Genomic DNA, 15,129 nt, shown 5'->3' with positions numbered 1-15,129 from the left:
CCATACACATGTTTCAACCTTGTTGGGCATCATCAGTGAGGTGAAGCTGTGCCTCTCTAAGAACAGTGAGCAAGGGGTCCACGTCTGGATCGCCCTGGTAATTTAGGGTGCCCCTGGGCAGGACAAAGGTTGATATGCACGGAAATTTCTTCTCTGTGAAAGGGACAGTGAGCTAAAGACTTCGTAGAGTCTCTCCCAGGGGTTATTCACCCAAGAACAGGTAATTGGGCTGTGTTCGTGCTGGTAGAGAGACTCCCAGACCCCCCTTTGTTATGAATAAGAAAATGATAAAGCTTGAGAAAAAAAAACTATCCGCCCATTTTTCCGTGACCGCTATTCTTCTTGCCTCCTGCCCTAAGTAGAGCTTCCCACATCCTGTGGAATCTATAGCACTCGTAGTCTATCGGTGGAATACTGAATAGTATCGTAAAGGGCTCTTTTACCAACTCATTCCCTGTGATTTCCTTTATCCAGCTCAGAAGCTCCGCCTAATATACCTGCATACGCGGACATGCCCACCGCATATGAAATTATGTGCCGATCCAGTCGCATTCTCGTGGACATCTAGTTAAAAACCCCGGGAACATCTTGGATACTCTAACTGGATCATAATGCCACCTCTGCAAGATCGTAAAATTGTGTGTGATAGTGTTTATGACCAAGTTAGTGTGAAACATGACATTATAGATCTTTTTCCATAATTTCTCTGGCAACTTATGTCCCAGTTCTTTTTCCCACTGTGCCTTGAATCTGGGGCCCTCCCCAGAATTGCTAAGTAGCATTGACCTATGTATTTTAGATATTATGCTTTTCTGCATTGGGCCTTATTCCAGATGCTTTCGACCTGTGAGAGATTGTGCACCATTTGGTCTTTCCATTCGCTTCTAAGAATAGTCCCCTTGATTCTCAGACACTGCAATATGCTAAAACTGTCACTTGGTAGCATATCACTGACATGTTCATAATCCATGAATGTGCCCTCATTGAACAGCTTGGCCCATGCGCTCTAAACCAGTATCTGGCCACCACTGTGTCTCCGCTCTCTACCCAACCTCCCCAGGTCTATCGGGAACCCCCATAGTGAGCTTAGGGCCAATGGCCACGTGAACATATATCTATTTTTGCTATCCTCCTTCCAAATATCCCAAATAATTCCCAGTACAGAATGGCTCTGTACCTTTCCTGAGATGTTTTTCACAGGGGTTCACAAGTAGTATCTTACTTTCTTAGGGTGTGCGACACAGTCCTCCCAGTACGTCCAATATGTACAGAAGTCCCCAGTCAAGTGCTCCAAAAATATCCAGAGTTGGGTCGCACTAAAGTATTTATCCAGGTCAGAAAGACCATAGTCTCCTTCCTCCTTGGGCATCGGTAGCATTACGCTACCAATCCAAGCCTTCTTACATCCCCATATGAATCTGCTTATCTCATAGAAATTGTCCGGGATCTTCACATGGAGCATTGTGAATAGGAAGAGCACTCGTAGTGAGAGGTTCATTTTTACTGCCTTCATTCACCCCAACCATGTAACTGTTAGTTTGTGCCAAGTGTCCAGATCTTCCATCAGTGTTCCAAGAAGGGGTGCATAATTGAGGTCGCTGAGCAGCTTCAGAGACCGGGGGACCCAGATCCCCAGGTATCTTATTTTATCTTTTGGCATTTTCATCCCTCATATCTCCATTGTATCCTGCTTCCCTCTCCTTCCTAGCCACTCAGAACATGTGTGATTTTGCTCGGTATATCTTCAATCCTGACAATTTACCGTACCAACGGAGTTCCCCTAATAGGTGTTTGATGGAGGTCTCTGGTTACATTATATAAAGCAAGATGTCGTCAGTGAACAGCAACATCTTGAATTCAACCTCTTCCCTTATTTATGCCCCTTATCTCCGTTTCCTCTGACAGCCACCGCCAGGGGCTCTATTTCCAGCGCAAATAATAGAGGTGACAGGGGACATCCATATCTCGTCCCTCTGTGTAGCTGAAATCTGTCAGACGTGGTGCCGTTTGCCCAAACTTTGTCTTTTGGCTCCACGTATGTTAGGCAGAATTATATGCAGTACCCTTTTGGAACACTACACACAATTAAAACTACAAGTGACAGTACAATTTCATCTTTGGTACAAGCCTGTAGTACACAGTTATAGAGGTAGCAGTAGCGGAGCAGCCAGACTTATTTCAAGAGTAAGTGAGCAGTACAAATAGTTACACAAAGGACAGCAATTACTATGATTCTGGCAAACACTGACTCAAGGTTTCTAAGTAAAAGAAAATATATTTATTTACTCAACAGTTGTATAACATTTCACTATTCTAAGCAAGTTCAAAATCACAATCATAAATACACCACACCACTTCCCTTAAATTCCAGGCAAGTTAAGCTCACAAAATGAAGTGGGAGCAAAGTGGCACTCCAGCAATTTAAAAGGGAGGGAAAGACAAAGTTATTAGAAATTAGGCAAAACCAACAGGTAAGTACTCAGGGCAATTGAACAAGAGAGACTACAGTAAGGAGATCAGCTAGAAAAGGCATAGGGCCAAAGTCAATGGGTCAAAGGTCTTTTGCTCAAGATCACACAGTTCAGGGTAGTTTGCGGTAAAATTCGTGGCACAGATTCCGGACGAGGTTGGTTGGTAGAAAGGTTAGTTCAAAGAGAAGAGAAGGACAAGCCCTCGGATTGGAGAAAGATTTCAAACACTTTCACCGCGGCTGACCGAAATGGACAACCGGATTTGTACAGTACCTTGAAACGGAGAGGAGGCTGTAGCTGAGGCAGACGTTCCTGGTAGTTCCTGCAGGCTCACGGTTCCTGAAGCGACTGTCGGACTGATCAGAAGTAGGAAGACTGGAGGGTCCTGCACTACCCAGGGAAGAAACCAGCAGCAGCGCCAACAATGAATAAAATGTGCGCTCCTTAAAACCCAAGCAGGGTCCAACCTTCCTGGCTATCCGGCCCACTGTAGCTCTGTACAGCGAATTCGACCAGAGGAGGGGTCCTGGCTTGTAGTTTGGGTGAACTGTTTGGTCCCACCAGCTCAAGGGAAGAAGTTTCCTGGAGGATCTTCTCTGTCGTCGGATTTGGAGATTCGGACCTGCAGCAGGGCTTCACCGGGTCGTTCTGTCGTGGTAGGGGTCCTCTTCTTCCAGTTCCTCATTGGTTCTTTAATTCCAGTGGCGAATCTGCTCTTCCAGTCCCAGAGACCTGCTTTTTATGCAGTTTATCCCCATACATACAGCCTGGCTGTCAACCACACAGCAGGGTGACTGGCCTGGCAAGGCCAGTCCCCTTAGCCAATGAGACAAGAGTGCGACTTGGGTTACCAAGGGGAACCCATGGCAGGGGTCCAAAAGATCCCTCCCTCACATCCTTCCTACCTAGACTATCTGTGCAGAAGCCTGCGAAAAGCCAGCGAACAAAGGAGTCATCCCCAGTTTGGCGCGTAGAGAAAAACACAAGAAAGATTTTAACAAAAAGAAATAGCGACTAAGCCCAGCCGGAACCAACATAAAATGTATTTGGTCAAGCGGGTTTATGTTCGAGGCTAATATAATAGCCTAAAACATTACCACGTTTATATAGAATAATCACGGTAGAAAAGTTAGGGTAGATACCACTCCCACCAGCCAAGTTTTAATGTTAAGGGAGCGAAACAAGGCTCCAAGAGGTACAGACAAAAAGGGATAAGAGTTAACCCTCTCCAATACTCCATGTAAGATGGGAGGTACTGGGTCTGTGGTTTTAAAGTGACTATATAAAGTTAATGACAACTTCACCTGTTTCTGGGGGACGGTAGTCAGCCCCAGAAAAATTGAGTCAGAGGGAAGTCTCAAAGACAACCCTGTGTCACTGCACTGAAGGGGCTGTGTAACACACACAACAAGTGGTGCACATGGAGTAGGTGAGGCTCCAGTGCCCAAGATCACACAGAAAGTAGAAATACACCTAGCAAAACACATGTAAGAGTGGGAAAAAAGGCTCACAGTCTTACCAGGTGAAAAAAAAAATCCTAGAAATCCAGCAAAGCTGCTGAGGGACTCAGTAGGTAAGGGAAATCAACAATTTATGAGAATTCCAACAACGTACATGCACTTCATCCAACTCCTGAAGTTACTCCCAATGCCTGCTGTTAGGAAATCATGATGGCAACAGTAAAGACAGACACAAGTGATCACAGTTCAAGGGTGTTTATTAAACTGTAAATGCAGGGTGAAAAAACACCTAACCTAAACATAAATCTAAAATGGGAGCAAGCTTCGACCATCAAATGAAAAATAACACAGTCCTTGTGGCGCTGTGTCAAATAAAAAGGCATATACTAACAAAAACCTATTGCCAATTCCTTCCAGCTAATTACAGAAAAAGAGTGTGGGATAGGGTTTCAATTAAGGAACAAGTGTTCACAAATAATAAGTCAGGATGTGATTGCCAGGGTTCTCCCTTCGCCCTGTTTTAAACACAGGACAAGGCGGATCTCCTGAGCAGAGCACACGCTCGAGCTTTCCCAGCACAAGCCGACAGTTCTGCACCAGTTACCAGGTTCTTCGAAGGTCAAGTCTCTTAACAAAAGTCTCTTGCCTTCGAGGGCCTGATGTTTTCAACAAACACAAAGTTCCTTCCACGTATACTTTCGGTGATGGCTTCACCCCTGGGTCCCCCTCTTCCGGGCGTAGACCTCTCACAAGTCGTATTCAACAAATCAACTAAACAGTTCCTTTCTCAATGAACTTTGGCTGATGACATTTCACTCTTGGATCTCCCTCGACCGGGCTCAAACCCCAAATGACAAGGGGGACAATTCACTTCTCCTTGTCTTGCAATAATTTTTGTTTTCACAAATCTTAATGTCTTTTTAAACAGCTCCACAGGGTTCACCCCCGTTTCTCGGCGTCCCTCTTCTGGGTACACTTTTGCCACTTTTTCAACAACGTTCACTGTGGGTATCCCTCGGTACGGATCACTCCTGTCAACACACCATTCACAGGGACCTCAGGCCTCGCCCCTTTTCCTTTTCGTTAGCATCTCTCTGCCAGGTTCACTCTTGCCAACCTTTACGAAACAGCTCACTACGGGACTTTAGACTTTGCCCCTTCTCGTTAGCATCCCTGTGCCGGGTTTATTCTTGCCAACCTTTGCAATATACTGTGCATACACTCATTTCACAAAGCAGGATTAATTTCCCTTAGTTTCTTAATCATCTGTCGGTCAAAGACTTTCAACGCTACAGAGGATTTTGCCAGACCCCTGTATGACCTCTTTGACTTCCTTTTTGGCTTCTTCTAAGGCCTTCTGGTTATCGTAGTTTCACCAATTGGGTAATCGCCAGTGTTTCCTAAGTAAACACCCACGTGGTGTCAGGCTTTTCTATTGCTGATTTTCCCCCCTCTCGCTTTAATAGTATCTTTGTGCCTAGCCCTTGGCTATTTTTCGTTCAACACAGTTCGATTTCTTAGCAACACTCTCCTCGACTCACCGGCCATGATGAACCGCTTGGCTTTCTTCTCCTTCGAGTCAAGGTTGGTACCACGGAGACCAGAGTCTCTCACCGGGTTGGTTATCAGCAGAGGAGGGTCTCGTGTACTTTTGACATCTGCTGCAACACACGCTGGCTATTGTTCGTGGACTTATAATTCTTTCTGCAGAGGTTTCACGAGCCTTGGTTGGAAAGGGCAAGGTTGATTCTCTCCTTGTCACCCTCTGGGTCTGCATCGTCTTTCTCCTCCTCTTGAACTGCTGTGCTGAGTTAGCTCTCACGTCGTGCAATCTGCCTTGCTTCTCTTGTGCTCCACCTTTTATCCCTGTGAGGACGGAAAAGGGCCGTCAGGTGTGTGTGATTCTGGTCAATTGCCTGACTTTGCCTGATCCTTGTATTGGGACATGTCAGGTAAACAGCTGTGGTGTTAGTCTGTTGTCTTTCATGTTGTGCGAAAGTGTTCATGCCGGAAAAGGGGGGGGCGGCAGTATTTTGGAATATCCTACGTGGTAGGATGGGGAAAAGGTATTGAATGAAGGGGGATGCTACGTCTCACCCGTCGATGTCCCACTCCCACTCCCGAAGGACCCCCCATCCAGGTGATCCTCCCTGAATGGCCCACCCCCAGGAACTGGATTCAATAGCGATTGCTGTGTCCTGGCCACCTGGATGACAGATCCCCGGGGACTAGCCAGGGAGACACCATCAGGTTTCTCACACTGCCCTCTGTCTCCCCAGGGCCAGAGTAATAATGTTTAACGTTTTTCTAATGTTATTCGAGTCTTGAATCCCACCAAGTCTCTGTGAATCTGTGAGGGCAGAACTCTTTCTAAACTACTTGCCAGGGTCTTCGCGAGGATTGTAGGTCGACATTTAATAGGGAAATGGATCAATAAGACACACATGCCTATTACCGGAATCATGGCATTTAACATTGTTTTCGGGAGGCAATGGCTGTATAGGGCCTTGCTGAACATCCTTCCAAGCAAGAGTGCCAGGTGGCCCTGGCAGATCTTATAGAACCTTATGGTGTATCCATCCTTTCCCTGGGCCTTGCTTTTTATTGTGTGGACGAAATCCTTTTGGGACCTGGGGTTTTCCATTCTTAAAGCTTCCTACCTACTCAGTTTCGAACGTTCAGTCCATCCATATGTCCAGTTAAATCCCGCTCGTCCCCCTGGGATTCTGATCTGTACAGCCTCTCATAAAAGCCCTAAAAGCATGGTTGCATACTTACAACTCAGGCAAATTCCCTCAAACTCTGGATAACGTCAATAATCAAACCATAACTAAGGCAAAAAGACTATCATTGGACATAACAGAAATTGAATCAATCATTCTAAGTCTCGACAAACGAAAAGAAATATTTGGCACAATATCTGGAACTCATCAATCACAGCTCACCTCAACCCCATGTCTGACAAAAGAAATTGGAAAAAGATCGATCAAAAGAGAACTCGGGTCAAATCAAGCAGGAAACCACAATATTCGTACTCGATTCACCTATGATACAGATGAATCCTTCTATACACCTGATCCCACGATCAAAAACGAACAACCCATGCCCCCACCGGGCGCAACAGGAATCAAATCCACCATTCCAACGTTCAACAAAATTGAACACGAGGATCACACCAACTCCAGGATTCCGACTACCATGCTCGACTTGCAAAACATGCTTATGGCAGTACTCTTGCAATCCATGATACCCTTTATGAAGCTACACGAAACCATGAACAACAATATCAAGGATCAAGCAACCATTTTAGCAATGATTCACTCCAAACAGATTCATACTGAGAACTTTATAACTACAATAGAATCCTGCCTCAATGTGGAAGCAGAGCAATCCAATCGCTGGCAACAACGCCTAGCAGAAATGGCAAGAAGCGATCGACAGGAAAAAACCAACCTAAATAATGAACTACTAGCTCTACTCAAAGTACAGCAACAATACCAAATAACGCAGAAAACAGATGCAACAAGCAACCAACTTCCACTAGCTCCCCAATCAAATGACACGTTACAACAAACAACTGGAGGAGCTCGAACTACTGGCGCAAGCCTCACACAACGGAAAATTGAATCTGTCACAATCCTACATTCAGAGACTCAAGATGCTAATCAATTAACTAAGAATAACACAGAACAATATCAGATATTTTCGAAAGAAAAACCTGGCACTACCGTGAAACCAATACAGTCAAAAGCAACCAAAAAAGGACAAATGGGCTCTAAAGCGTTCCTCAGAACAATAAAATCAACAGAACAAAGTCAATTGTCAGCAACAGAGAAGTCATTGAAACAAAGCCATCCATTACCCACAGAGAAGATATCATGTCGCTCGACAAAGGACACAAAAACCTCAAACCGACAGCAACAGACCGCAGTATTACCAACCTGCGAACAAACAGAACCACTGTCTGAACCCGCTTCCCAAGATGATGACCTTCTAAATCTTTCAACCCACGAAGACCAGGAAACAGATGACACACCACTACCCATACATCCTGCAATGCCTCAAGCTTCATAATAACAGACGAATACAACACCAGCCATGAACCACTACCAATGCACATATATGAAGGAATCTCGGAGGGCTCATTACAAGAAAATTCAGACACATCTCTTGACCACGGTTCTTGCGTGGCCTTATTATCAGAATCCCATGACCAAGTATCAGATGACTCTTTCGCCTCACACACAGAATCTAATACCGATTGTACCTTCACTTCCTTCGTAAATCCGCTACAACAAAACCAAATCTACGAAATTCATATTGAAAACAAAACCAACAGAGCTGAACCATTAATACTCAACAGAACAAACACTCTTCGCCTGTTTGGAGCAATCTCACAATTGCAACATATAACAACAAACAAGATCGATTTAATAACCTTCAAAGACGATAAGCTCCTAGACAAGATCGTTGCCTAACTGTCTGATCCAAATGACCAAGAATTGATTCTATCAAAACGTGCCCAACTTCATAAACTCGGCTTTAACTGCTGGGCGTCTACATCAACAAGAAAACATCCTTCAAGAAAGCAGATGATCAATTACACCAAAGATCACCTAGGAAAAAACGCAAACTCGACCTATGTCGCAAAATCGGAAGAATGGAGCAGACTAGACCGACCATCCTAAAGAATCTACGAGCAAGAATCTTCATTCACAGAAACCGTATCCTCAAGAAGCTCAGTTTACTCCAGTTCATAACAACTAATGAAACCAGATATCATATGGTCACTCTGCTCATGGAATACAAGAGGAAACCTGCATCTGTTCACTCAGCCCTCCACTGACCTCGAAAACTATCAAATCATATGCCTCCAAAAGACTTGGATCAGTGAAACACCAGCGTGCGACGGTTTCATTGCCTTTCTAAATCCCGCCATAACCAAAAAACAAGGCAGGCCAGCATCAGGTCTTCTTACCTTAATCAAAATAACTCCTCAATGGAAAGTACAGACCAATGAAAATATCAATCCTTGGATTCAATTAACAACAATAACAACGAAGACGCACACTCAAAACAAAGAAAATAATGAAACAAGAATTGCAATATTGAATTTATATTGGAACCCTGCAGCAATTACAACCGACACATTTATTGACGGTGTATTCATCACAATTGACAAACTAGTCGGAATCCATCACCATCTAGAAATAATACTCTGTGGAGATCTTAACATCAACTTAATCACACAGAATGGCACTCCACGAGCTCTTGATCAACTCTCTCCAAAAGCATCAAGATGGATGAACGAAATAATCACGCAAGATCTCACCCTTCTAAACCATGCAAGGAACAATTCTACCCCCTTTGTGCCAACATGGGCCAGAAGCTCTTAAGTCGCAATTATTGACTATATATTTTATTCAAAAAATCTGCAAGAATCGGTCAACACAGCCCACAACAAGCTAACAGTCCATTCGCATTCCACCATCAAACAAGACATAGGGCCTCATCACGAGTTTGGCTGTAGCCCTTAAATGCGATGGTAACGGTATTACCACTGCATTTAAGGGCTGGCCATATCACGAGTTGGGCGCTAAATCGGCTGTTTTACCTCCAGCTTTTTTCTGGAGGTGAAAATCCCTGTTTTCGGCTCTATTACAGCCGGCTGTATTAGCCCGCAGTATTAGCACTGAAAATTCCCCATTGCACCCAATGGACCCAATCAGGAATGGGGATTTACCGTTAAGGCCCAACCCATGATCCAGTGGTAATACCACCAGACCGGTCGGTGCTAGGGCTATTACAGTCGGTGGTATTACAGCTGGGAATACAGCCAAACTCGTGATGAGGCCCATACTCTTGAAAGTACCTGCGCTTGAACTTGCCGGAACATTCACAAGGCTCCGCATTCCACAAACAGCGATATCACTTCTACCGACGAAACTACTTGCCTCACCAAAGACAGATCTCGAAAAATTGAACTATGGGTGGATTCTGCTCCCTTTTCAACAAACAGTCAAAAACCGTCCATGCAGAACTCACCTTCACACATATAACGAGGAAATAGCAGAAAAGAAAAAGGCGCTGGCAAAATCATTAAGACACCTGAAGAAAACCAAAACAGTAGAAAGTACTGTGTAGATCTCAAAATTGAAACAATCATATAACAACTGGAAAAAAATCGCAAAAATTAATCTTGCAGCAAACAGACGCAGAAACCATAATGAAGACATACCAAACAAACAACACATGAGAACTTTGGAATCTATTGAACGACAATCCCCAGAAACACAAGGTAACGGCCAATGTACCACAACAAACATGGATTACCCATTTTTCGACCATCTATGCGAACCGACCACATCAATCTGAAGAAGAACCAATCAATAATAAACCAAAATGGACAGTATTCGTCTCCTACGACGATCTCCTATGCATGATAAAAAATCTGTTCATCAGGAGCACCTGGCCCTGACGGACTCTCAAATGCTGTACTAAAGCAAGATCCGCCGGCATAGGCAAACTTCATGTGCCAGATAATAGACATCATAAATACACACAACGAAATTCCAACTACTTGGAGAACGGCTACAATCGTTCCGATTCATAAACAAGGACCCCGCGACCAGCCTCAGAATTTCCGCCCAATTGCTTTATTGGACCCACTTGGAAAACTTTTTGCAACAGCACTCCTGAGACAACTCTCTACTTGGGCCACTTCCAATAGACGATTTTCAACACGACAAACAGGTTTCACTCCCAAGGTCTGAACTAACATCAACCTATTTCTACTTCATCTCATCAAATACGAAGCAATCAACAACAAGACCATGATTTATGCTGCATTCATCGATTTAAAAATGGCCTTCGATGCATACCACGGCAAAAGCTATGGGCAAAATTAAAAACATGGAACTGTCCTCCGAGCATTCTGGAACCAGTCATTTTACTCTATTCAGAAACTTCAATGAAAGTGAGACTCACAAAACAAGGCTTGACCACCGCTCCAATAACTACATCAAATGGTCTAAAGCAAGGATGTCCTCTAGCAGCAACTCTCTATAATCTTTTCACATCAGACATCGAACAACATTTTATAAACACCCAAACTAATCCAAAATAAATTCAACTCCTGTCCCTGTTATGGAATATGCGGATGACATCATCTTGCTCCATAAAACCCCATCCGGATTACAAGCCACCTTGACATCATTGAGCAATTACATGAACAAAAATGAACTATCAATCAACATCTCAAAAACAAAGACAATGCTTCTGAGGAAACCACAATCAAAACCAAAACAACAACCATATTTCAACATCAATGGAATACGACTAGAAAATGTCACAACATTTAAATATCTGGGCATATTCATCAACCAATCAAAGACTGAATCACAATGGTTGGATAAAATGGAACAAAAGGTACAAGCACTGGCACGACAGGGATGCATTCTCCATAGGAAATATGGAAAATGTTCATTTAAACCTATCATTGCGTATTACAGGCAAAAATACATCCCGATAATAACATAAGGAATATAGACAATGATGAACACAGAAAAGGTAAATTGGGTGAAATTCGAGTCAACCTTTTGGCGCAAGATCCTAACTCTTTCTCAGTCGTATCCAATGCCGAGAATACGATATGAACTAGCAACACAATCCATCGGATCCATTGTATGCTGGAAACGACAAGATTTCTATCGTAAAATACTATCGGACGACAAAACCCCTGCTATCCAAATCCTGAAAACCCAACCAAACACCCTTAACAACACAGTGTTAGAAAAATTGAAAAAATCTATCATCAAAGAAATGGAGCAGTAAGAGATATCTGAAGAACTTTTAATCATGCGTCCTCAACACGCCAAAACCAAACTGTTACAGAATGACTGGATCAAAACCATCCAACAGAAAAACACCTACAAACAGACACTTCAATGCAACAAAGATAACAGAAAATACATGAACTACAGCCGTACTTGTTATCATTTCCTGATCAAACCATAAGATCAACATTTCTAAGAATCCGGCTGAACATTCTACCCACAAACTCTTATCTGGCTACAACAAGACAGATTCCAAAAGCACAAAACTACTGCCACTTCTGCAAAACTGAAACTATACCGGAAACCATATTCCATCTGGTTATAGAGTGTCAGTCTCTTGTACTTCAACGCAAGCAATTTGGCTCCCACTTTGATCTCGCTTCACAACAAATGAATACAGAAGAAAGATGGGCTGCCATCCTCAGCGGAAACAACAACAAATATATATATTTTTCCTCTCCAGTATCCTTGATCTCAACGGAAGAAAACTCTGAACCACAACAGAGCCTGGACGTTGTTCTTTTTTTTTTTTTTCCTTTCTTTTCCTTTGCACTTTCTATTTTACTTCACAAATAATTCACAACGATGGAAAAGTTTGACACCAAACTAAAACATTAAAAAAAAAAAAAAAAAGCCCTAGAATGTGTTCGCTATCTCCTATTACGCAGCACCTTGTTCCCCTGGTCCCCTTGTTCTCCCGACTGCCCTCGAGCTACTCTCTTTTCAAACCTCGAGGCAAGGAGTCTGTCCACCTTTTTTCATGGTATTTTTGCCTAAGGAATTAAGCTTCTATATCTTCTCTTGCAGCAGTAGCTCCTTTAACTCCACCTTTCGGATCTATAGTTCCTTTGCCAGCGCTTCCCATTTAGCTTGGATGTTTTTCAGCCTTGCTTGTACTATACTTAGCCTGCTTCTTTGCTCTGCCTCCCCGGCCTTCCTTTCCATATTCCTTGCGGCCCCCAAAACGATCAGCTCACCCCTTACAGTCGCCTTCAGACCTTCCCAGAGCATACCCGTACTTACATCCCTGTTGTCGTTACTGTCTATGTGAACCTAAATTTGACTTCCAATGACATCTACCGTACCTCTTTCTTTTAGCAGGTAATCATTACAACACCACCTCCCCTGTTGGTTGCTGGTTTTCCATTCTCCTATGCTCGCAGCAATTAGATTCTGGTTTGACCATTGCCACGCATGAATGTGAATTTTCTGTCATCTCTGGGGCCAGCGTATGATCCACTAGAAGGATGTCAATATGTGCAAATGAGTCATGAACCTGAGAGTAAAATGTAAATCCCACGTCCTCACCCCTACAGACCTTCCATGTGTTCCTCAGGCCCAGACCTTTGTTCACCTTGCTTAACCTCACTGATTCTATTACTAGGGACTCCATTCTCTGCTGCCCACTTCCCCCAATCTGTCTTTCCCTGCTCAAGCACCATATTAAAGGCCCCACCTACAATCAGGGCCCCCTCCACGGAGTTGCCCAGCAGGAAACTGACTTCCTCACAGTACTGGGCCTGTCCCGAGATCGGGCAATAGAACAAGGCCAATGTGATAGATCTTTCCTTCACTGCCCCTTTAAAAATATATACGTCCCTCCAACATCCCTTTTCACTTGGCCTACCGCGAAGGCACACTCCGCACCTATAAAGATAGCTACCCCCGTTTTTTTTACATTCACTCCGCGTGAAGTACATTTTACTGATTTCCCTTATTTGCGTAGATGGCTCCTTCACTTTCACAAAATGTGTGTCTTCTGGATAAATCGTATATCCAACGTCTGCTTTTTAAGGTCTCTTTTGACCACAGCGCGCTTTGGAGGGACGTTTAGGCCCCTCACATTCAGTGTGCCTAGCCTCTGCTGAACCCCCGCCAACTCTTCTCTGTCCCTTTTCCCCCAGAGGATCTATGCCACCCATTTTAATTCATCTCTTACTGGGTCTGCTACCCTTCTCCTTGTTAGAGGGACTGAGGACCTCACCTTTGGCACCCTGTAGTTGAAAACAAAAAAGAATAGTCTGAAATTAAAATAAGAAATAACACCTAAAGATGATAGAAGAACCTTTACTGGCAATTTTCAACCTGCCAACTTAGGCTCCTAAAATCTCTATACATGCTCCAAAACAGACCATTTGCCAGTCTTTAGATATACAACGCTGCCATCCATCTCTGGTCTTCTCCACTCTCTTTCCAGAGTATAGACACCACCGGGTCGCTCGAGCTGGGCCCAGTGACCTTAACCAATAGTCCCTGAACTCAGTATTCTAAACAAGTTAAAAGTTTCAACCTTAAGTCCACCAAGAAATCTCTTTGAGAACGCCCCTAAGACCATATGGTTTCAACATTTAAAAAAACACGTTACATCCCCCCACCCAACCACATTTTCTCCCCTCAGTTCTCCTTCACCTCCCCATCCAATCCCCCACTTTCCCCTTCCCTCTCCATACCTCTGTCCACCCACTGTCCCTTTTCCCCCTCACTTATTATTTTATTTTTCTAATTACATATTAGCTTAATACAAAAGCTCCTTATCTTAAAGAATCCTTCAATATTCCCAAATGTAACCCCAACAATACTCCACAGTCCAGAGAATTGAAGCATCCCCTTAAAAATGTAACTGCTGCGATCGTCAAGGCCGTCTTCTCGCCTTTCAGAAGCAAGGACCTCGAGTCCGCTGCAGATGACGTCATATAGACTTCCAGGAATCGCACTAAATGTCTTGCCCTAATCAATGTTAGAGCGTGCATCTTGTAAACAAGTGAGGAAGGTTTTCGACAGAACCTTTCACTTTGCAGAATCTGCAACCCAGTGAAATCGAGCCCATGACAGCTTTCGAAGACAAGACTTCCATTGTTTTAAACAGGTTCAATCTGATCCTTATAAATTGAGTCCTGTAGTAGGGGTCCGCAAATTTCATCAGATACTCTGGTACATTGCCCCTACATCTTGTTTCTTTCGCAAGTTCATGGAAGAGTTTGTATTTATTTATTTCATCATTTGTGGTTATTCAATCTAAAGTCCATATCTTCTTCTTGATCTTCCACGGGTTACGACAAAGATCCTCCACTGAGGCGCCTACCTGTCCCAAGCTAACTCTACTGTCAGCTCCCAACTCACCGGAGCGCTCCTATCTTCTTTCAGCAGCTCTGCTCTTATAATGGCCGAGATTGGGGCCAAATTCTCAGTCATCCATTTTCCAAAGAAGTTCAAGATGTTCCACTCAGCCGCCACTTTCGATGATGAGCATAGGCCCAATTCACGTCTAACTACCTGGATTGGGATTGATGTTAGTAGGCCCAGAACCCGTTTCCAGAAGATCCCCTCCAGGAGAGCCCAGTGTTTTCTAGGGAACCAGAGCAA

The 15,129-nt window shown here is 43.8% G+C and overlaps 1 protein-coding gene across 1 annotated transcript in view; it reads right to left on the bottom strand.

Moving 5' to 3' along the window:
• DPP7 (dipeptidyl peptidase 7) overlaps positions 1-15,129 on the bottom strand; it is a 3,316,481-nt gene that overhangs the window by 3,082,671 nt on the left and 218,681 nt on the right. The window lies entirely within an intron of this gene.

This window comes from Ambystoma mexicanum, chromosome 8 (assembly GCF_040938575.1).
Source record: "Ambystoma mexicanum isolate Mex_15411 chromosome 8, UKY_AmexF1_1, whole genome shotgun sequence".
Taxonomy (NCBI): domain Eukaryota; kingdom Metazoa; phylum Chordata; class Amphibia; order Caudata; family Ambystomatidae; genus Ambystoma; species Ambystoma mexicanum.
This window is presented reverse-complemented; position numbering and strand designations above follow the sequence as displayed.